Here is a 22878-nt window from a genome sequence, read left to right as displayed (position 1 = left end):
CAAACAAATGCCAGATCATGATGAAATGCTTTTGTCAGTGATTGACAACTGCATTTAAAAGGGGCTAAAGAGCAGCCGTGATGTATGTATCCGTTATGGAGTGTTAAGGCTATGTGAGCACTAGAAAGTGCCATTTTTCCATTTACCCGCGGTAAAACCGCATCAAAATCTGCATGTGGTTTTACCGCGGATTTTCCGCAGGTTGATCCCTGCAGATTTTTAACATTATCTATGACAAAAACTGCAGGTACCTGCGGAAAAGAAGCGACATGCTCATTAATTCCACAGCGAAAAATCCGCGGGTATAAAAAAAAAAAAAAAAAAAAAAACACAGTGTGCGCACAGCATTTTTTAACACCCATAGGATTTGCTGGGGAATGACTGCAGCAATGTTAGATAACATTTTCTGCAGCAAATCCACGGCAAATCCGCAACGTGCGCACATAGCCTAACGGGGTTTTCCCACCAACAAAATTCATTTTAATCCATAGATCTTGGAATAATAATAATTTCCACAATTGGATGTGTTTGAATAATGTTCCTGTGCTGAGATAATCTTATATATGTGCCTCTGCTATGTACTGTGTAATATATGTGTCTGACCATACAGGTTCATGGTAAACAGTATATAGCTATTACAGCAATGTTTTACCTCACAAAAAAAAAATAATAATCATCCATGATCCTGTGATATAATGTTTTTATATCTGAGTCTAAGGTCAGACACAGACAGTACACAGTATATAGCAGGGTCACATACCGTATATAAGATTATCTCAGCACATGAATTTTGTTTTTGTTTTTTTTTAAACACATCCAATTTGATACCCATTATTCCAAGACCTATTGATTAAAATAAACGTTAAAATTAACTTTGCTAGTGGAAAAAACCCTTTAAGGAGGTTTAACAGGAATCATTTATTGAAACAGAAGTAATGCCTTTAAAGGGAACCTGTCAGGTCCAATATGCACCCAGACCCACGAGCATTTCTGGGTGTATATTGCTAATCCCTGCCTAACTGTCCCTGTATACACTAGCATACATAAGGAGATCTTTTATCGTATGCTAATGAGCGAGGGGACTAGTCCCAAGGGCGTTAGTTCCCCTGGCTAGTCAACTCCATTAGCATGTTAGTACGTCCCTGTGGGTGCGCTATCATGCTAATGAATGCGTAGCGTCAGAGGATGATGTCACTCTCCTCTCCGGCTGCCATCGCAGCCCGACACGGAATTTTGGCTCAGTGCGCATAATACCGGAGTTTGGGTCATTGTGCATTATGAAGCCGGGTGTAGGTGTCCTGGCTTCTAACTGAAGTAGTGCACATGACCAAAATTACGGGGTCATGCGCACTGAGCCGAAATCAAGCGTCGGGTAGCGGAGAGGTGAGTGAGATCATCCTGTGACGCTGCACATTCATTAGCATGATAGCACGCCCACAGGGATGTACTAACATGCTAATGGAGCCTACTGGCCAAGGGAACTAACGCCTAGGGGACTAGTCCCCTCGCTCATTAGCATACGGTAAAAGATCTTTAGAAATACTTTTTCTAAAGATCTCTTTATCTATGCTAGTGTATACAGGGACGGTTAGGCAGGGATCAGCAATATGCACCCAGAACTGCTCATGGTTCTGGGTGCACATTGGACCTGGCAGGTTCACTTTAAATACAAACAACTCCCTCTACATTATTGTAATTTATTTGAGGGGGGGAAAATAAAAAGGTGGCGTTGCTCACAGGATTCTCTGGAGTCTCTGGCCTGCTCTGTATTATTACCTTGTGAGACACTACCCCTTTAGCACACACCATAAAAATCAGCCCTAAATAAAAAGGAAGAATATGGCAGATTTCAAATGGATGAATAATGGCTTGCTCCAGGGAGCATGGGGATTAAAATGAAAGCATAATCCGGCCACTATTGACCTGGCGACAGGTCCTCTATAAACATAACCCATTCACCTGGTAGTGATGTCAATTACAAATTAACTGCAATCAAGTTATAATACACTGAGGGAGATTTATTATCCTACACATAGCATTAATGCTAATTTGCCAAAATTATTTGCCGGTGTCAGTGAAACCTAGCATAAAACAGCTTGACCTCTCCGCTACAGCCACGGATAGCACCTTGTGAACTCAAGCCCCAGGATCATAATTTATGCAGAAGGCATTGTCTACATGATTACTGCAGTGTAGAGAAAAAGAAGTGGAGAAAAAAAAAAAAGGAAAAAAAAATACTACTCAGCAAGAAACGTAACACTGCAGTAGGCAATGCAGACTTTACAAATGAAAACAGAGAAGGCAAAATGGATAAAAGGCTGTTCTCGGATCTGAAGATATGAAAGACTACATTACACTGGGAAAGGAACGTGTAACGGAAAATTTACTTTTTATTGGTAACCTCTTAGGGAAAACAGCATTAATTGAAAAAGATCAAGCAGAAGCTGGTTGTACTTCCAAAGGGGACACCAGAAACCTTTCTACTACGTTACATAGTGGACAGCAGATATTTTTGGACCAGTTCTAAATAAGTCTCACTGGTGCTAAAACGAGTCAGTCCAATATTACACTTCTAGGATCAAGAAATGGCCACATTGCCATGAATAAGGCTAGGCTCACATTTCCGTTGTTTTGCATCAGTCACATGCGTTGCTTGACGCTTGTGACTGATGCGTTGTACAACGGATGACAAGAATTGGAATTCATTGTCGGACTCCGTTGTAAAAGAGAGAGCGATCAGCCGATCGCTCACATTAGCCGGCCGGCTTTTGAGAGCGAACAGATGATCTCCCGGCGGCCGGCTAATGAGAGAGCTCAGCTGATCGCTCACAGCAGCGGGCCGCCAGGTGATCAGCACATCGCTCACAGCAGCGGGCCAACGGGTGATCAGCTGATCGTTCGGTCGCCAAGAATGTGTGCGGAGGGTGGACTGCGTGGAGCTGAGTATATATATATATATATATATATATATATATATATATATATATATATATATATATATATATATATATATATATATATATATATATATATATATATATATATATATATATATATATATATATATACACCGAGTGGGGAAGTGTCGGACTGCCTGCACACGTAGACAGGGTAAATATCGGGTAACTAAGCAAAGCACTTTGCTTGGTTACCCGATATTTACCTTGGTTACCAGCATACACCGCTTAGCGCTGACTCCTTGCACACGTAGCCTGGGTAAATATCGGGTAACTAAGCAAAGCGCATTGCTTATTAACCAGATGGGTACCCTGGTTACGTGTGCATGGAGCCAGAGAGCGCATGCGCAGCGAGATCCTACGGATTGCGCTGTTCAAAAAACGTTACAAGCTGCGTTCCTGCCGCCCGGACGTCAGTCGTTCCACGACTTATCAGTCGGGCGGAGGATGCAACACAGCGTCATCAGTCACAATCCGCCGCTTATACAAGTCTATGGGACCAATGGATTCCGTTGTTTACCAGAGCCGCGGATTGTGACTGATACAAATTGACGGAAATGTGAACCTAGCCTTAGGCCCCTTTCACATATCAGTGTTTTACCATCAGCCACAATCCGTCAAATTCTGAAAAAAAACTGATCCAGTGACTGATCCGTTTTCTTCTCATTGACTTGTATTAGCGACGCATTGTGACGGATGGCCTCATGTTTCATCCGTCGTTCGATGGATGTGTCGAAAAAAGTCTGTCTGTCGGATGGAGACGACGTCCACAGCAATGTTTATTGTGCATGTCGAAAAAACGGACTGCGACGGATCCGTCGCCATCTGTTGTTTGGTAGAATAGAAGCCTATGGGCGCAGAATCCGTCGTCATCTGTCAAATGACGGAATCCAGCAGCAGATCCTGTTTTTATTTTAACTGAGCATGCTCCAATATCAGTATATAACGTAGAATACACCCCACGTGTCATTCTCAGTGCTGTGATTGGTTTTCAGTAGCCAATAACGTTTGGGAGCCACCCCCTTTAAAAAAATGGATCCGTCAAAAAACAGAACAAATGGATGACAAACTGATGCGACGGATCTGTCGAGCCGACGGATTGTGACTGATGGGAAAAAAACTGATGTATGAAAGGGGCCTAAGACCTTTTTAGCCATAAGTCTAAGCAAATTGGTTTGGTTCCTGAGTTTGGTTCCTGAGATGTGCACAGCCATGACAGAGACACCTAAAAGCAATATAACAGGCCTAAATGAGTTAAATTGAGTCTTTCCGCCCAAGTTGACAGTAAACTGCTATAACAATTTCAGCCATTGGCCCCTATTCATTCAGACCGGCGTTTTGGGAGTGACATTCCTGATTCATTGCTACGTTGGAAGAGATTGAGTTATTGTCACAATGATCAAGGAGAGTGGGGGACAGGAGCTCCTAGACTTGCCCTCAGACTATGTGGACCCTAGCTATCCCTTATCTCAGAATTACCTCTGAATGGGAGGATGTGTGAGCTGGCCTTCCTGACCAGCCCTGATCTTATAACACTCCCCGAGGGGAGGGCCAGGGCAGGAGTATGATAAAACCAACAGAGATAGACGAACAGGGGAAATCAAAACTCTCTCATAGCACACTCATACAAAAGGTATAAGATAATAAGAGGTATGGAGGAAAATAAGAGCAGGGAAGAAAATAAGAGCAGGGAGGAAAATAAGAGCAGAGAGGAAACAGCAAGAAGACAAGAGAATTCCACAACTCCAAGCACCATGCAGTATATTCATCAGCAGGACTGGGACACAACAGTACATAGACCAACCCAGCAATAGACTATAGCCGACAACGGAAGACATTCCACCATCTTAACAAGGTGGGGAGTAAGTTTCATAGGCTTCCAACAACATGTGATCACAGAGGTAACCAGCAGGCTAGCAGAGGTTAACTTTTGCTAGCTTGACCATTAATGAGCACACAGCTGGTTGACGCCTGAGCCTGCCTGTGTAACGTAGAAACACCAGAGAAACCATAGTATGGAGTGTCAGAATCTGTAGTGTGAACAGCATCGGATGCCGCCATGACACTGCGAATTTTGAGCAAAATTCCCTGTGAAAATTATCTAACATTGAACTTCTAAGTAAATATCCCAGCCTCATCAAGATCCATTTAATAAGGCAGGCATTTTATACTATGATATCGTGTGACAGATTCACTTTAAGAGATCATCGTAAATGATAACCCAAATCTTTACACGTTGCTCATATTAGTGTGAGGTTTCAATTCCAAGAACAAAGCAGATGGGAATTCTTTCTTTCCTGAATAAATTCAACTGAGTGAATGTCATCCAGATCAAGCCCAAGTACATATGCAGCAAGGACCATGATAGGGAGACTGGAGTTATATCTTTAATATCAGTAATCCTCAGTAAAATTAGAAATAACCCACATATGGACCTAACATTTTCTTCTTCTCATCAGATCAATTGGTACTGTACCGCTTGGAATTAATACTCCAGGATGGCTTTTATTATTCATGGAGAGGACTTTGTTCAGTTGACAATGGTGACAAGATAAGGACTTTCTATAACTTATTGCTTCAATCATCAGCTTTTACAGCTTGCAGTCAGCCTATGGCTTTAACAATGACATGACCTCTCTGACATCTTATAGGAAAACTGTCATAAAGCGGAATTTTCCACTGCAATTACTCATTAGGGATTATAAATATCTGTACAACTTACCAGGCATAACTAAAATCACCTACATGTGTGGGACATGGAAAGTTTGTTAGGAACACCTGATGATATAAACCAGGGGTCCCCAAACTGGCTCAGGAGATTTGTGTGGCTCGCCGGTATGTGGATGTGTGGCCTTCGGTTGTCTGCCAGCATATTCCATTAGCACCTGGTATAGCAAACACCTATGAAGAGCAGATCTGGATGCCCATATACTGCTTAAGGTACCGTCACACATAGCGAGATCGCTGCTGAGTCACCGTTTTGGTGACGCAGTAGCGATCCCGTTAGCGATCTTGTTATGTGTGACACCTACCAGCGATCAGGCCCCTGCTGTGAGATCGCTAGTCATTGCAGAACGGTCCAGGCCATTTTCTTCAAATGCGATGTCCTGCTGGGCAGGACACATCGCTGTGTTTGACACTGTGTGACAGGGTCACAGTGACTGCTGAGATCGTTATACAGGTCGCTACTGTATCATTCCTGCATCATTGGTAAGGTCTGACTGTGTGACATCTCACCAGCGACCTCTCAGCGACTTACCAGCGATCCCTATCAGGTCGCATCGTTTTCGGGATCGCTGGTAAGTCGTTGTGTGTGACTGGGCCTTTAGGGATTCAGAGATCATTTAAAAGGACACAAAACCGATGACAGGATGATACTACCTGTCAGATGAGGTGTTTGAGCCAGTTGTGACAATCTGGTGGGAGTATTAACACCAAAAAAGAAAAATATGCAAGCCAAAAATAAAAATTATAAACCTTTATAAACTAAAAATAGTAAAGCATCAGAATAGGAACAACCCAAGGAACAAATATTAATGACTGGGGAGACCTGGAACCTACCCTGATGGCTAGTATGTGAACAACCAATCTGGCTGAAGCACTTGCGAAACGCGCGTCAGGTGCAGGGGTGCACCACTCTCTCCCTGGTCGTGGACCCTGCAGTTGGTAATTATCTTCCTGCCTCATTCTTCTTGGACTTTTAAGATACAGTGCCTTGCGAAAGTATTCAGCTCCCTTGAATTTTTCAACCTTTTCCCACATTTCAGGCTTCAAACAAAGATAAAAATGTTAATGTTATGATGAAGAATCAACAACAAATGGGACACAATTGTGAAGTTGAACAAAATTTATTGCTTATTTTAAACTTTTTTAAAAACTAAATAACTGAAAAGTGGGGCGTGCAATATTATTTGTCCCCTTTAAGTTAATACTTTGTAGCGCCACTTTTTGCTGCAATTACAGCTGCAAGTCACTTGCGGTATGTCTCTATCAGTTTTGCACATCGAGAGACTGAAATTCTTGCCCATTCTTCCTTTACAAATAGCTGGAGCTGAGTGAGGTTGGATGGAGAGTGTTTGTGAACAGCAGTTTTCAGCTCTTTCCACAGATTCCCAATTGGATTCAGGTCTGGACTTTCACTTGGCCATTCTAAAGCGGGTTTTACACGCTACGATATCGTTAATGAATTATCGTCGGGGTCACGGTGTTTGTGATGCACATCCGGCGTCATTAACAATATCGCAGTGTGTGATACTTATGAGCGACCTTAAACGATCGCAAAAGCGGTCAAAATTGTTTGCCGTAGAGAAGTCGTCCTGAAACACAAAAATCTTTTTCTGCTTATTAGCGATGTTGTTCCTGCGGCACCACACATCGCTGTGTGTGACACTGCAGGAGCGACGAACATCTCCTTACCTGCCTCCACCGGCGATGCGGAAGGTAAGGGGTGGGCGGGATGTTACGTCCCGCTCATCTCAGCCCCTCCGCTTCTATTGGACGCCTGCCGTGTGACGTCGCTGTGACGCCGCACGAACCGCTCCCTTAGAAAGGAGGCGGTTCACCGGCCAGAGCGACGTCGCAGGGCAGGTAAGTGCGTGTGATAGTGTTAAGCGAGGTTGTGCGGCACGGGCAGCGATTTGCCCGTGTCTCACAACCGACGGGGGGCGGGTACGTCCGCTTGCGATCTCGGTAGCGAGATTGCAGCGTGTAAAGCCCGCTTAACACATGGATACATTTATTTGTGAACCATTCCTTTGTAGATTTTGCTTTATGTTTGGGATCATTGTCTTGTTGGAAGACAAATCTGTCCCAGTCTCCGGTCTTTTGCAGACTCCAATAGGTTTTCTTCAAGAATGGTCCTGTATTTGGCTCCATCCATCTTCCCATCAATTTTAACCATCTTCCTTGTCCCTGCTGAAGAACAGCAGGCCCAAACCATGATGCTGCCACCACCATGTTTGACAGTGGGGATGGTGTGTTCAGGGTGATGAGCTGTGTTGCTTTTACACCAAACATATCGCTTGGCATTGTGCCCAAATAGTTTGATTTTGTTTTCATCTGACCAGAGCACCTTCTTCCACATGTTTGGTGTGCTTTCCAGGTGGCTTGTGGCAAACTTTAAACAACACTTTTTATGGATATCTTTGAGAAATCGCTTTCTTCTTGCCACTCTTCCATAAAGGCCCGATTTGCGCAGTGTACGACTGATTGTTGTCTTATGGACAGACTCTCCCACATCAGATCTTAGCAGTTCATCCAGAGTGATCATGGGCCTCTTGGATGCATCGCTGATCAGTCTTCTCCTTGTTTGACATGAAAGTTTGGATGGACGGCCGGGTCTTGGTAGATTTGCAGTGGTATTATACTCCTTCCATTTCAATATGATCGCTTGCACAATGCTCCTTGGGATGTTTAAAGTTTTGGAAATCTTTTTGTAACCAAATTCGGCTTTAAACTTCTCCACAACAGTATCACGGACCTGCCTGTTGTGTTCCTTGGGCTTCATGATGCTATCTGCACTTTAAACAGAACATTGAGTCTATCACAGAGCAAGTGCATTTGTACAGAGACTTGATTACACACAGTTGGCTTATATATCATCATCAGTCATTTAGGAGAATACTGGATCATTCAGAGATCCTCAATGAACTTCTGGAGTGAGTTTGCTGCACTAAAAGTAAAGGGGACGAATAATATTGCACGCCCCAATTTTCAGTTATTTATTTTTTTAAAAAAGTTTAAAATAAGTAATAAATTTCGATCACCTTCACAATTGTGTCCCACTTGTTGATTCCTCACTGTAACATTAAAATTTTTATGTTTGAAGCCTGAAACGTGGAAAAAGGTTGAAAAATTCAAGGGAGCCGAATACTTTCGCAAGGCACTGTATATATATGGATGATGGCATGTCTTAATATTTGTTTTATACATTTTTTTTGTGTCACACTTGTATTGAATTTGCGCCGCATGCATAAAGCTATTGATGTCCATATATGACTGAAGCATTACAATTTATTTTTTGTTTTGTTTAACATGAAGGGCTTGTTCACACGTAAATGCTGAATATTCTGCAGCGATTTGACAGCACATGTGCGCTTAAAACAACTGCAGAAACCCTGCATAATGGGTGCAAAAAAAAAAAAAAAGCCGATTTCATGCGCTCGGGGTGCTTCCCCCACCATAGACAGAGTGGGAGCTGTATCCAAAGATACTAATTAATTGGCATGCTGGTTTTATGAACACACGGATTTGGGTCAAAATTTTAGCATCCAAATCGCTGCGTTCAAAAAAGCAACGTGCGCACGTATCATGCACAATTTACATGGATTGTGCTGGGGATGCAGGACACATGCATTTACGCTACAGTGCAATACGCAGCGTAAATGTATGATATTACGCAATAAGCGCACGAGCGAGGTGGTCCACATACATCCACATCAGGGTAGGTGCCAGGTCTCCCCACTCATTACCATCTGTTCCTATTCTAATGCTTTACTATTTTTATTTTATTGTTTAATAAATGTTATTTTTTATTTTTGGCTTGCATATTTTCCTTTTTTGGCGTTAGTATCGTACATGCTTTGAACATACACTAGTGGGTTGTGGTATAGGAGCGCTTAATCTGAGAATACTGAATGGGGGTATCGTGGGAACCCCTGGATCTTGCTATATGGCCTCTTTGTGACTTCTGTGGAAAAGCTTTGGCTGTCATACTGGTAATGGGGTCTCTGGGGGGCATTACTGTAAGGAGCGGGATGTGGCTTGTGATCCTCACTTAGAGCTGAATGCGGCTCTTAAAGTCAGAAAGGTTGGGGTTCTCCGATATAAAAGAACTGAAAATTGGTGCATAACTGAGCCTTAACTAGATGCAGTGGAACCAGAGGTGCAAGCAAATTCCTTGGAGGCCTCTAGATGTATTTTTCACTACTCAGACGTAATCAATATAGAGCTAACTGCCCAAGGCGCAAGGTTCACCTTTTAATCCTTAATAATTTTTCCACCCTTTTCATTTACAATCAACATCTAGGACAAATCAGGCTTTAAAAAGTTTGATGAGTAATAATCCAGCAATCATGTTCGTGCTAAAAGAAACTAACCTTTCCTGTCATTGCGAGAACCAGTTTTACAGGATTAGACGTCTTCATGCACTTTCTTAATGTGAAAATTAAATGCTTAATATTGCTCCATCCCCCACCCCAAAAATACATAACTGCCTCTGTGTTGAGGGAGAGAAGCTATTGGCAATGCTGCACGCTTGAGTTTCCTTCTTTTGAACAGATCGCAGCTTCAGTCTGAAACCTTGGTAAATCGCGTTTTTTTTTTAAATTTATAGGGTTGTATTATCTTTTTCGGCAAACGTGCACTACTTCCTTAGGCTGGTTTCACACATCCGGCTTTTCGCCGGTTTGCCGGATTCGGTGCACACCAGTACAATGGCAGCGCCGCAACTTCTGGGTCACATACTCCGGTCACATGACAGCATGTGACCGGCGCTTGTCGTGCTGCCATTGTACTGTATACAGTGTACTGGCGTGCGCTGAATCCGCAAAAGCTTGATAATTTAGACCAGCAGCATGGCCATGCTACTGAGCCAAACTGTGGCAGCTTTGCCTCCATGGCATCAGAGAAATGCAGGGGCACTGAAGCAAGCAGGATCCGGCCAGCTTCACAGCTGCACTTACAAGCTCTATAGAAAAGAGCTTGTAAGAACTGCACTGATTGATTAGAAGAACGTTAACCCAGGCAAAAACAAAAAAAAAGAAAAAAAAGCCCTCCGTACTGCAGAACAGAAAGGATTTTTAATATCAATTAAATTGCAGTGAGTTTTGTGTGTGTGTGTGTGTGTGTGTGTATGTGTGTGTGTGTGTGTGGGGGGGGAAGGGGGGGTGTTCACAAGGAGTTCCCAACTTTAAAGAATAAAGATTTTTACAACAATTTTTATTTGATAAACAAACACATCGCTGGAATGGCAACAACATGGGAGGAAAGTATAAGGTTTTATTTTACTCAGAAAACTACAGCATTTAAGAAAGGGTTTTCTATAGTTAGTCCTTATTGACATACAGAATGGTATTGCTTGGAAGACCTGGGGGGGGGGGGGGGGGTGACACTAGGGGTATCATTGGACACTTAATGTATATCATATGTCACCGGCAATCAATATCATTGACGAAGCATAAATGTGAAGGGTACACATTATCATTCTTTGTCATTCTGTTTTCGCTCTCTCCTTTTTCCTCTTTCTATTCTTCTTTCACTCAACGTCTCCGATTAAAGAGATTGTAATTACAGCATCTTGCAAGGTTTGTTGATGTAATACTGGACAGGTTAACTTTATGTATGCTGTTGTGTAGCCATGCCATTGCTTTATCTTCTGTTATATGTAAAAATTTGAATAAAAAGGATTTAAAAAAAAAAAAAACACATTCTGTAAGAAGGGGGGGGTCTTTTTCCACTTGTATAGCTGCATAAGAACTAATATTTCACAAAATTAGTTATTTTTAATCTCACTATTTTGTCGAACATATAAGGCTGCTTTCACACTACGTTTTTTTAACGTGTCATGAACGTTTTTTTAATGCAAAAACGGATCCAGTGCAAATGCATTTTCATTTCAATGCATTTGCAATGGACTCGTGTCATCATGCGTTCACCTGCGTTTGCATGCGTTATAGTGAGGATCCAGCGACGAAGTTTTTTTAACTTTTTTTCAAAAACGCTACATGTAGCGTTTTTGAGCTGCATCCAAATACTGCAAATCGCTGGATCCTCACTATACTGCATGCAAACGCATGTGAACACTGGCATGCTGATAGACAGGATCCTGCTTGCTCTACTGAGCATGCCCAGAAACCAGCCTCGGGTGATCAGTCTCTCTCAACCCCCCTCCCTCCCCCTCCCTCTCTCCCGCCTGAGAGCGGCGGACGCTCGTAACCAAGGTAAATATAGGGTAACCAAGCAAAGAGCTTTGCTTAGTCACCCGATGTTTACCTTGGTTACGAGCCTCCGAAGGTGTCAGATGCCGGCTCCCAGCAGTCTATCACGTTCAGTTCCCCTCACTCCCGATCACATGACTTCAATGCCCGCCCATAAACTTCAAGTGACAGGATCCTGCAAAATAACACATGCGTTAGCATGCGTTTTTCTTTGTAAAAACAGGATCCACTTTTACAGCAAAAAAACGTTCATGACGCATGTTAAAAAAACGTAGCGTGAAAGCAGCCTTAATCCATTTTTATTAACTTGTCTGGAAGGAGGAAGCATAACTACACCATTGCCGCACCCCCTCCCCCCCCCCACGCTCTCTGCTTTTTGTGCATTTAAAACAAGTTAAAAAGGGGGTTTCCACTACTATTTGACATCCCTTCCATCTGTTCTACATCTTTATAACAAATCAGTTTTCTAATATACTTTCATTATAGGGCGGCACGGTGGCTCAGTGGTTAGCACTGCAGTCTTGCAGCGCTGGGGTCCTGGGTTCAAATCCCACCAGGGACAACATCTGTAAGGAGTTTGTATGTTCTCCCGTGTGTTTGTGGATTTCCTCCCACACTCCAAAAACATACTGATAGGGAACTTAGATTGTGAGCCCCAATGGGGACAGAGTAGCTAGCCAATGTATGTAAAGCGCTGTGGAATTAATGGTGATATTCGATTCCTGAGGGTCACGTAATTCTCTTGACTTTCAGGCATTACTTCTGATCAGCTATGTCTGAACGCTCCTCATCTGGGCTCTGAATGAGAAAAGTGTATCACTCTGCTCCTCATGGAATTAGGTTACCTTTAAATTGAATGACAGGGTGTCTGAGCATGCAAGTTCAGGAGACCGACTTCACTGTCCTCTGCATGGATCCTTCAGATTCTTTGGAGCACCAGCCCTTTCAATCGACTGCTGCAACATGCTTTCTAATGACAAACACTTCGCAACGCTTGTTAATGGAAGGTCCTGCACTCAAAAGCACTGAGAGGATCCGAGAAGACTAATCTCGGCCTTGCTGTCAATCCCTGAAGTGCAGCTCTGCCTCCATCAGGAGCAGACTCATATGCTCTATTCAATCCTATGCTCCCGATGAGGTGCGGATCAGACAGGAAGTGCCTGCATATAGATAAAAAAAAAATTACATGACCCACACTGAGATGCACTCATAGAAGCAGCGAAGCTCATGTATATTACAAAAATGATTGTTATGAAAAGTTTATATATATGAAATGGGGTCAAATAGTAGTGGCAAGCCCTTTAACTGTTTTTGCTTGTTGGTAGTTTTTGTGTAGCTGCATCCCAACTCTTGGGATGAAGCTACCCAAAAACTACTAAAATGCATAATTTTTAATGTGCAAATAGTGACTATAGAGCATAAGGCCCCTTTCACAAATCAGTTTTTTTGCCATCAGTCGCAATCCATTGAATTTTGAAAAAAACGGTTCCGGCAACTGATGCCGCTGGATTCGTTTTTTTTCTCATCGATTTCTATTAGCGACGTATTGCCTCACATTTCATCCGTCGTTCGACGGATCCGTAGAAAATGGGTTTTCCGGCGGACGGAGACAACGGAGAAAGTAACTTTTTTTGTCAACAAAAAAGTCAAACAGCGACGGATCCGTTGCCGTCCGTCGTTTGGTAGAATTGAAGCCTATGGGCGCAGGATCTGTCGTAATCCGCCAAATGACGAAATCCGGTAATGGATTCCGTTCTTTTTAACTGAACATGCTCCAATTTATTTTATGTAGTATCAAATAGCCAGCCAGTCGAATCTGTCGAAAAACGGATCCGTAGCGCCAACGGATTGTGACTGACGGCAAAAAACTGATGTGTGAAAGGGGCCTAAGAGGCCAGGAACCCTAATTGTATGTGCACAAGTTCAGTATTTGGAGAAGAATCTGCAGCAATTCTGCGGCAAATACTGATTTGTTGGCAGGAAATAGACAGCATAAAATATGTGTTTTTGATGCGGTTTTCCCATTCATTAGTATGGGTGAAATCTGCAGCAAAAATGCTGAAATAATTGTGTCAAAACTGCAGAGTGTGCACAGACCCTAATGTAGCCCATTGGATGTAGCAATCCAGAAAAGTCAATTGAGCCTCATCAACTTAGGATACAAATGCAAAATCTGAAGCTAAATTTGCAGCCATGCATTTCAGGGTTTTTGCCCCTCATCAGTGCAAAGTAAGAGACCAAGCGGGCTCTTTATATAATGTAGCTGTGTTAGGACTTTTGTTGGTGGAACAGGTTTACACTTTTATTACTACTATTTTGGGGTACATAAACCGATTTCAATAGTATGCAGGAGCAATCATACATCTTGTCCTCCAAAGCCCTCTTTCCCCTTTAACTTATCTGAACATCAGCACTTGTGTCTTTTATATAATAATTTTATGCTATAATCACCACATAAACTTTGATGAACTAAACAAAAGAAATAGAACCAGTGAAGCAAATAAACTCCATAGCAATTGCATTGCATCCCCTGAGTCAATCATGGTTACACCCTAAAACATACACTTTTTTTTATTGAAGGCACAGGGTGTGTATACAAAGGTGGAATACCTAACTATATTAGTCGTGTGTGTGCGTGAATCTATATGCGCACAATATGAAGACAGTCATTCACTGCAGCTCAGCATATCAGAGCAAATGTGAGCCATATACCCTAAAAAATGTGTATTACCTTTAAATGAAAGGGAAGGATCAGACACATGGACACCAGCCTATTGCACAATCGAAGGGGAAGCCAAACAAACTAATGGCAAAAAAAGGAAATACATCTTTTATGTGGTCAGCAAAAAGCTCCTTCAGCTAATTTATTTCTCCTGACCTTGCCATACACATGCAATGGGGGAAGGAATAAGGCTCTGACAAATAACCTTTGCTTGAAAGCAAAAGATTGGACATATTGAAATTCAACATGGCCGATCTCATGCCAGTGGTTTGGCTTCTGCTCTAATTGAAAAAGTAGGTACCACCCTCGACTGAGCATTTGGGACCATGCAAAATGGACAAATGATGGTCGAATCAACCAATTTGGCTGGAGACTAGGTGCCCATCTGCCTCCAGTGGTGTCTGGCCACTTTTAAAGAGTTTAGATAATAATTTATCTTATACTTATGACCAATGCAGACGTTAGATCTCACCAACTATAGCTGGATCCGCCAACTATTCAGCCAAATTCAGCCTACTTTCAACTATTTGCTGAATTACCTGCTATGCGGTGCCATTTACAGTGGTGATCGCTATTAAATACAACATACATTATAGTTGTATGAATGGCACATATATTGCTCCCAGAAAGGGAAAGTCACTTTTAACAGAACCTATGATAAGAAATTTGTCTATTCATTGTGCAAAGTGAGACGTCAATCAATGAATAATGGGCATATCTGCAAGGAAGACACTACTAGCTACAATGCTACTGGAATAGAGCGCCAGGGATATAACTTTTTCACTGTTCCCCAAACATCTGATTCACAAAAGAAATAGAGGACTGAAGCCTGTCAATTAGTGGGGAAGCAGTGGTTGGATCCATACCGTTCTAGCATTTATTGGCTGGCCATGTTTTAAACTACAATACCTAGGATTAATTTTAAATAAATCATCAGGCTGATGGGGATAAACCGGTCTAATCAATGCTATTTGGGATTAACTTAACACACTCGTAGCGACTATTTTGCATTTTGACTTTAGTGTTGCGTCCAGAACCTCCAGCATCAGAATTCAGGTTTCTGACTCTACATACTGACACAGGGTGGCATCCATGCTTCTCATTACAATGTAATCAAGCTTAAATTGGAGTTGTCTGGTCATCAGTATCAGATCGTTAGGGGTCCAATATCTGTCAGCCCCATCAATCAGCTTTTAAGTACCACAATTGGCCAAGTGTAAACACATTGAGCAGAGCTCCAGTCTACAGAATAAGGCTATGTGCGCACATGTGCGTATTACATGCAGTTACGCTGCGATCTGCAGCGCAGCGTAACTGCATGCGTCCTGCGTCCCCTGCACAGTCTATGGAGATTATGCAGGAGCCGTGCACATGTGGCATATTAGAACGCAGCAATTCGGCTGCTGCCCGAATCGCTGCGTTCTAAGAAGTGACATGTCACTTCTTTCGTGCGGTTTGCATGCTGTCTATAGGGAGAGGCAGCATGCAGAGCTCACGTTCTCTGCCAGCACCATGCGCTTCAGAACGGAGCTTTTCAGCTGCGCTCTGAAGCGCACCTTTTAGGTGCGGTGCAGAGCGCACACGTGCGCACATAGCCTTAATCTGCAGGACCCAGCAGTGGCTGCTACACAAAATTGTATGGCACTGTACATTGAAGCTCTGTTGAATGTGTTCACAGCCAGCCTCTGGAGGGTAAGACTTGGTCAACGGGGGGTTCCATGTGTAGGATCTCCACTGATCTCATAGTAATGACCTATAATATGGATAGGTCATCAATATTTTGTTACTGACAAACCCCTTTTAACCTGTCTCCTCCTCACATCTGTAACCTAGTCTCCCGGTAACTATCTGCACGCAACCTCAGATCCTCACAAGATCTCCTTTACTGCTCTCTTATCTCCTCTTCCCACAATAGCATGCAAGATTTCTCCCGTGCCTCCCCCATACTCTGGAACGCTCTACCTCAGCACATCAGACTCTCACCTACCGTGGAAAGCTTCAAGAGGAACCTCAAGATCCATCTCTTCCAACAAGCCTACAACCTACAATAGCCCTCAGTCCAGTAGACCACTGCACAACCAGCTCTGTCCTCACCTATTGTACCATCACCCATTCCCTGTAGACTGTGAGCCCTCGCGGGCAGGGTCCTCTCTCCTCCTATACCAGTCTGTTTTGTACTGTTAATGATTGTTGTACGTATACCCTCTTTCACTTGTAAAGAGCCATGGAATAAATGGCGCTATAATAATAAATAATAATAACCTGGTTATTAGTAATGGGTGGGCACTACCATGCTCGGGTGCTTGGTATTCATAACAAATAGCTGGATGCTCAGATGGGCACGATTCGAGTAGTATACTGGAAGTCAATGGGGGACTCAAGCAGTTCTCGGGGAAATCTTCCACAAAAATGCTCAAGTCCCCCATTACCTTCTATTATACTCAAGCCGTGCCCATCCAAGCATCTAACTGCTCGCTCATCGCTACTGGTCATACACACAAGTTTATAATGGCGAAAGCAGTCACTTTGGCCGTGTGCACACAGTGTGTTTTTTGGTGCGTTTGCGTGTAGATTTGTCACAAAACTGCAAGCAGATCCTGATACCAGAAAAGTCAATGAGAATCCTCAAGTGTAGTGAACACATTAAATATTTTCTCCTTGCAGATTTGGGGCAGAAAATATTCTGTAGCATGTCAATTCTTTCAGTGTTTTTTGCAGCGTTTTTTCATTGACTTAAAGTGAACCTGTCAGGTCCAATATGCACGCAGAACCACGAGCAGTTCTGGGTGTATATTGCTATGCCCTGCCTAACCATCCCTGTATATACTAGCATAGATAAAGAGATCTCTAGAAAAAGTATTTCTAAAGATCTTTTATCATGTGCGAATGAGCGAGGGGCCTAGTCCCCTGGGCGTTAGTTCCCCTTGCCAGTCGCCCCCATTAGCATGTTTCCATGCCTCTGTGGGCGTGCTATCATGCTAACGAACTCGTAATGTCACAGGATGATCTCACTCACTTATCCGCCGCCGTCGCGTCCGACGCTGGATTTCGGCTCAGTGCGCATGACCCCGGAATTTTGGTCATGCGCACTACTTCAGTTTGAAATCAGGACGCGTACACCCGGCTTCATAGTGCGCATGACCCAAACTCCGGGGTCGTGCGAACTGAGCCAAAATCCCCGTTAGACGAGAGGGCAGTGAAGAAGTGAGTGACATCATCCTGTGACACTACGTATTCATTAGCATGATAGCACACCCACAGGGTCGTACTAACATGCTAATGGGGCCGACTAACCAAGGGAACTAACGGCCAGGGGACTAGTCACCTCGCTCATTAGCATATGATAAAAGATCTTTAGAAATACTTTTTCTAAAGATTTCTATCTATGCTACTGTATACAGGGACACTTAGGCAGGGATTAGCAATATGCACAAATGAATTGCTCGTGGTTGTGGGTGCATAGGGGACCTGACAGGTTCACTTTAAATTTGAAAAACACATGCAAAAATGTGGCAAAAACGCATACAAAGTGCAGCAAAACACGTGTTTTTTGCTGCTGCGTTTTTCCTGCCAAGAGATGCAGAAATGGTGCACAAATTTCTGCAACCAAATACTCGTGTGTACATAACCTTAATCCTCCTTGGAGCTTTCATGAAGCATTTTAACAAAGATGACTGGTCAAAGTAATAAAAAAAAAAAAAAACAAAAAAAAAAACTACCAAGTCTTTTTTTGTACAGCCATCTTAAAGCCTCACACACATAGCAGTTTTCTGGTTAGCCCCAGAGACACAATTGCGTGTGATATGCGCGAGGAACAAGTCGCATCACCCGACACGGCCTGCCGCTCTCCAGACAGGAGCGTGCAGCTACATGTATTTCTATGCAGCTGCACACTCCTGTCCGGAGAATGGCAGGCCGTGCCGGGTGATGCGACTAGATTCTCATGCAAGTGTAACACCGGCATTATTAGTACAAGCCCAAACCCGGAATCTGCACTTTGTATGTTCCTGTCTTGGTCCAGAATAGTGCTGTGTGAATGAGGGTTCAGCGTGACAATTTTATAACAGCACCTGGCACTTTCCAGAGTTTCTATTGAGAGCACCTTTGCCAGTGTGCCCCGCTTCTCACGGGCAGCTATAGCACGACAACTCAGTCCTTGGGATTGCCCTGACATTTAGTGGGTCACCACTAACCATAAAACACTATAATGAGAAAATCACCTAATACCCTTTAAAAACAATCCAGAATAGTTGAATGATAAGCCAGCACATAAAATTTAAAAAATTGGGTGATGGAGAAAAAAAAAAACCAACAAAACAACTTTACAAATGTTGCCATTTTTGCAAGACGTGGAATTATTAGAGACCAATAACATCAGAAAAATACAATTAAGCAAGGTCTTATTCACATGGCTGTAATTTTTGCTTCAATCTGTATAAAGCTATAATTGGACTCCCAATTGAATGCACGGGGCCTATACTGTACCACTATGTCTGAGATTTCAAATCGAAGCAAGAAATAATAATAGTAATAATATTAAAAAAAAGTGGACAAGTTGAGGCCATGCCACTCAGTACTAGTATGGGTCTACATTGAGCGTAGGGCCTTCAGAAAAGGAACGTTATGAGAATTAACTCCATTAAGAAGGGGGGTTTAAAGTCTGAAAAGTTAGCAATCTTTTGGTCCAATTGCCAAATAGCGACATTTTACAATGCCAATACCGTGGAGTCCTGATATTTGCGCAATGTCAGGATTGCCCATTACTAGCATCTAAGCTAAACTATTGTTTTCAGCCTGGAGAACCCAATAAGATCTCCATCCTCATTTCAAGATACAACATAGAGCCATCATAAAGCAAAGATGTATGACTTTATTACAATGTTGGTAAAGGGGACAATTAATGAGCGATCCACAGGATAGGTCGTAAATATGAGATCAGGCCGAAGCCATTACACATTATACAGGTCTGCTTTGTTCAGTTCCATACATTGCTTAATTCTTGCCCGTCTGAGCAAATTTATCCAGGTGTCGGACCCCATCAATCTCATATTGATGACCTCTCCAATAGTTATGGAAATGGAGATAACAGGAAGAAATGAAACGTAATGTGCCAGATGCTTAGATCCCATGACATTTGTTGGGGAGGTTGATGGAGTGTAAAAATCATGGGGCTTTCCCATACATAAAAAGGCCTGTTTCAGACGTCAGTGTATCTGGCATGTATGTGCTTTTTTTTTTTTTACATGTACCAGAATCACTGACATACGCAGAACCATTATTATGAATGGATCTGCGCACATATTAGTGATTTTTCACTGACCGTGTCTCCGTGTGGCGTACACGTGTGTCCGTCATTGCCGCACGGAGACATGTCCATTTTTTTCTGGCATCACTAATGTCCCACGGACCACGCAGTGGCGTGATCCATGAAACACGTTCCAGAAAAACACGGACATTGAAAATAATAAACATTTTCAACTTTGCTTTCCAGAAACGCTCTCTGCAGCTTCCTGGACAACTCATGAATATTCATGAATGCAGCCACAGCCGACCCAGAAGTAGCTGCAGAGATCAGTGGCCGGACGCTGCAGAGCTGAGGAGTTCAGCACCATGGAGAGCAGGAACGGGACAGGTGAGCATATGTCCATGTGCAATCACGGATAATGGATCACAGATTGCAAATGGACAACCCACGTGTGCCGTGAATCACAGAACACGGAGGGACATGAGCGTGCTTTACACGTCAGTGAAGAACGTCTGTGTTCTTCACTGACGTGTGAAACGAGCCTAAGATAGACAGAAGGTCCCACCAAACTCAGCAGGTTTGGCCTACTATGTGCTAATGTGTATGGGAACTGGTGTGAACCAGCCATTTCTTATGATATGACAGCTATTCATCAGATTTATAACGTGGCAACATCACGTCTCATTTTTGCTTTTCATTAGAGCGATCTCTTTCTTATGTAGTTGGCCAATGAATCCCAAAAACTAAAAAAGATGTGCAAAAACTTTACAGTTTCTTTCCCCAAATCACAAGTTATCGCCTATCTTAATTGCTATGGATCGGACCTTTGGGACCTTCGGTCATCTGAAGAACGGGTCTCTACACCTTTTCCCTTTTAATGGCGCAGAGATCCGATCTATCACATATCCTATGGACAGGGGATAACTTGTGATCTAGAGAATAACCCTTTAACTCAGATTTCATATTCTATGCTACAATCCACAAAGCGACTATCATTGTGTTCAAAGTGATCGCTTAATTGTCATTCATACTGGATTCTTCAACCACTCCCATGTATTGACGTGAATTCTGCGTGCTACTACATCAAACCCAGCAGCTCGAGCTCCAAATCTGTGGGAGATGATCAAGTCCCAACCTCAGATTTCAGCAGAGAATTCGGACAAATGATTTTTGTTCTCCAATGTTAAAAAGCTCTGTGTGATTGTATCCCAAGGCTTTGCTCTCCAGCTTTCTCAGACTTCTGAATGGCATCTTGCCTTCTTATACAGTCATAGATCCATGGATAGCCATATCCACTTTTCAAGATTCTAAAAAGTAAGGCGACACTTGCGGAAGATATAATGGGCTACTGGATGTCACTCAGATTTTGCATCAATGATTGATTAGGATTCGACAGCAGAACAACTCAATAACCTATATTTGCAGGTACAGAGTGCGAATCAATGGCAGCCGTGTCTTCGTTTCATAGATAGTAGGTGCACGTTGCAGAAAAAGAAGAAATCAAGCCGTTCTGATGCCGAATACATCCCATTTTCTCTGCACCATCATAGGGACCTATTATCTTCGGCCTGCAGATAAAACGCAATCTGTGAGCTTCACACTGGCAGAACTCATGTAAGCATTACACGGCCGGGGAGATTAAGGCTGATGTTAGGGATTAATATCCAAATTACAGTTGAAAGCATCAATAATTGTGGGAATATTCAGATGTCCATGGAGACACCAGGACGAGCTTTTATCCGTGGAACAGAAGTGACGGATCCCCAATACTTGGAATGATTTTTCCGGTGAATTTTACCGCATCGGAAAATGACCTTGATTCAGCCTCAGGTTAGAGGGTTTATCCCCAACTCACCTTTTTACAAAGTTTCACCATATAGACAGGCCTGTCCATGGTGATGATGATGGGGGGGGGACATAGAAATAGGTTAAGGTGCCTACTCAAGCCCTTAGACGCAGCAGATGAGGATGTCTTGGTGTTCACCTTCATTCTTCAACTTTTCTTGCAGTCTTCCATTGCAGACCGATGATTCGAGGAGATTATTGCGGCAAACGTACCCCAATAAGCGCAGCGCCGATTCCTCCACGTAACCACGCTGCGTGTGGCTTCCATACCCAACCACGCTTCCCTAACCTCACCGTACAAATAAGCTAAGTAAGGAAAAAAAATAAATCAATAAGGAAGTGACTTTATATAATCGTAGCCCTCAAGGTTGCCAAAGCCAGCATAAGGAATTCATAATGGTCTTTTAATGGTAGCCAGGCCCCTTGTTGGGGGATTAACCCCTCCCATGCCAGGGAGAGGAAATCAGAAACTGCAAAGGCTCACAGCGGTTAATTAGTTAATGGTTAAATTAAATGGCCTGGTTAGATATTTGCCATTGAATGCCTAGAATTCCTCCAGCCCCAGCACTCAGGCATATTAGTGCAGCCACCTGATCCCACACTGCAGATGAGGTTACTGCAGTCATCCCCCCCTAACCCTGCACAGGATCCATCACATTCCTCCACACCGACCACAAAGGCTGCACCATTCATCTGCCTTGTGCTGAGAAAGTCATCTGCCATTGTGAGGAGAGCCAGCCTATGCAGCAATTACTCAAAGTGAACTTAGTGGTATGCGATCCCCGTGATCCAGTGCAGATCCCTAGAGATCCCAGCTCCTTACCTCGCCATGGAGCGCGCAGCAATCCCAACCGAGAGAAAGTCCCTTAGAGAAGCGATTTCCTCAGCTCAGATCCCGTGCTCAGATCCTCAGCGCAGATCCTCTCACTCTCCCCCTTCTCTTCCCTTCCCTGCAGTGCAGGGCACAGACATCACATTCCAGGCAGGGGATAGTAACAATGTAAGGTGGGCTTCCCTTCCCGGAGACCAGCCTCCACACTGCTGCCGTCAGCCCTCGGCCATACAAGGAGAGGCTGGGACGAGCTCTCGGCTTTACTCGGCGAAGGCGGAGCCCTGCAGCGCCCAGGGGAAGGGATAGACCAGGGAAGGGACGGCCCGGGGAAGGGATAGACC

General features: G+C 43.4%; 1 protein-coding gene across 1 annotated transcript in view; it reads right to left on the bottom strand.

Annotated features, from left to right (window-relative positions):
* Positions 1-22797, bottom strand: part of LUZP1 (leucine zipper protein 1) — a 140230-nt gene extending 117433 nt beyond the window's left edge. The window contains exon 1 of the mRNA XM_075336105.1: positions 22529-22797. The gene's annotated coding sequence lies outside the window, so the exon portion shown is untranslated. The remainder of the gene's footprint in view (positions 1-22528) is intronic.
* Positions 22798-22878: the final 81 nt, after the last annotated feature.

The sequence above is a fragment of the Anomaloglossus baeobatrachus genome, chromosome 2 (genome assembly GCF_048569485.1).
Source record: "Anomaloglossus baeobatrachus isolate aAnoBae1 chromosome 2, aAnoBae1.hap1, whole genome shotgun sequence".
NCBI classification, from domain to species: domain Eukaryota; kingdom Metazoa; phylum Chordata; class Amphibia; order Anura; family Aromobatidae; genus Anomaloglossus; species Anomaloglossus baeobatrachus.
The sequence above is the reverse complement of the archived record's forward strand: the minus strand, read 5'-3'. Positions and strand labels throughout refer to the sequence as shown.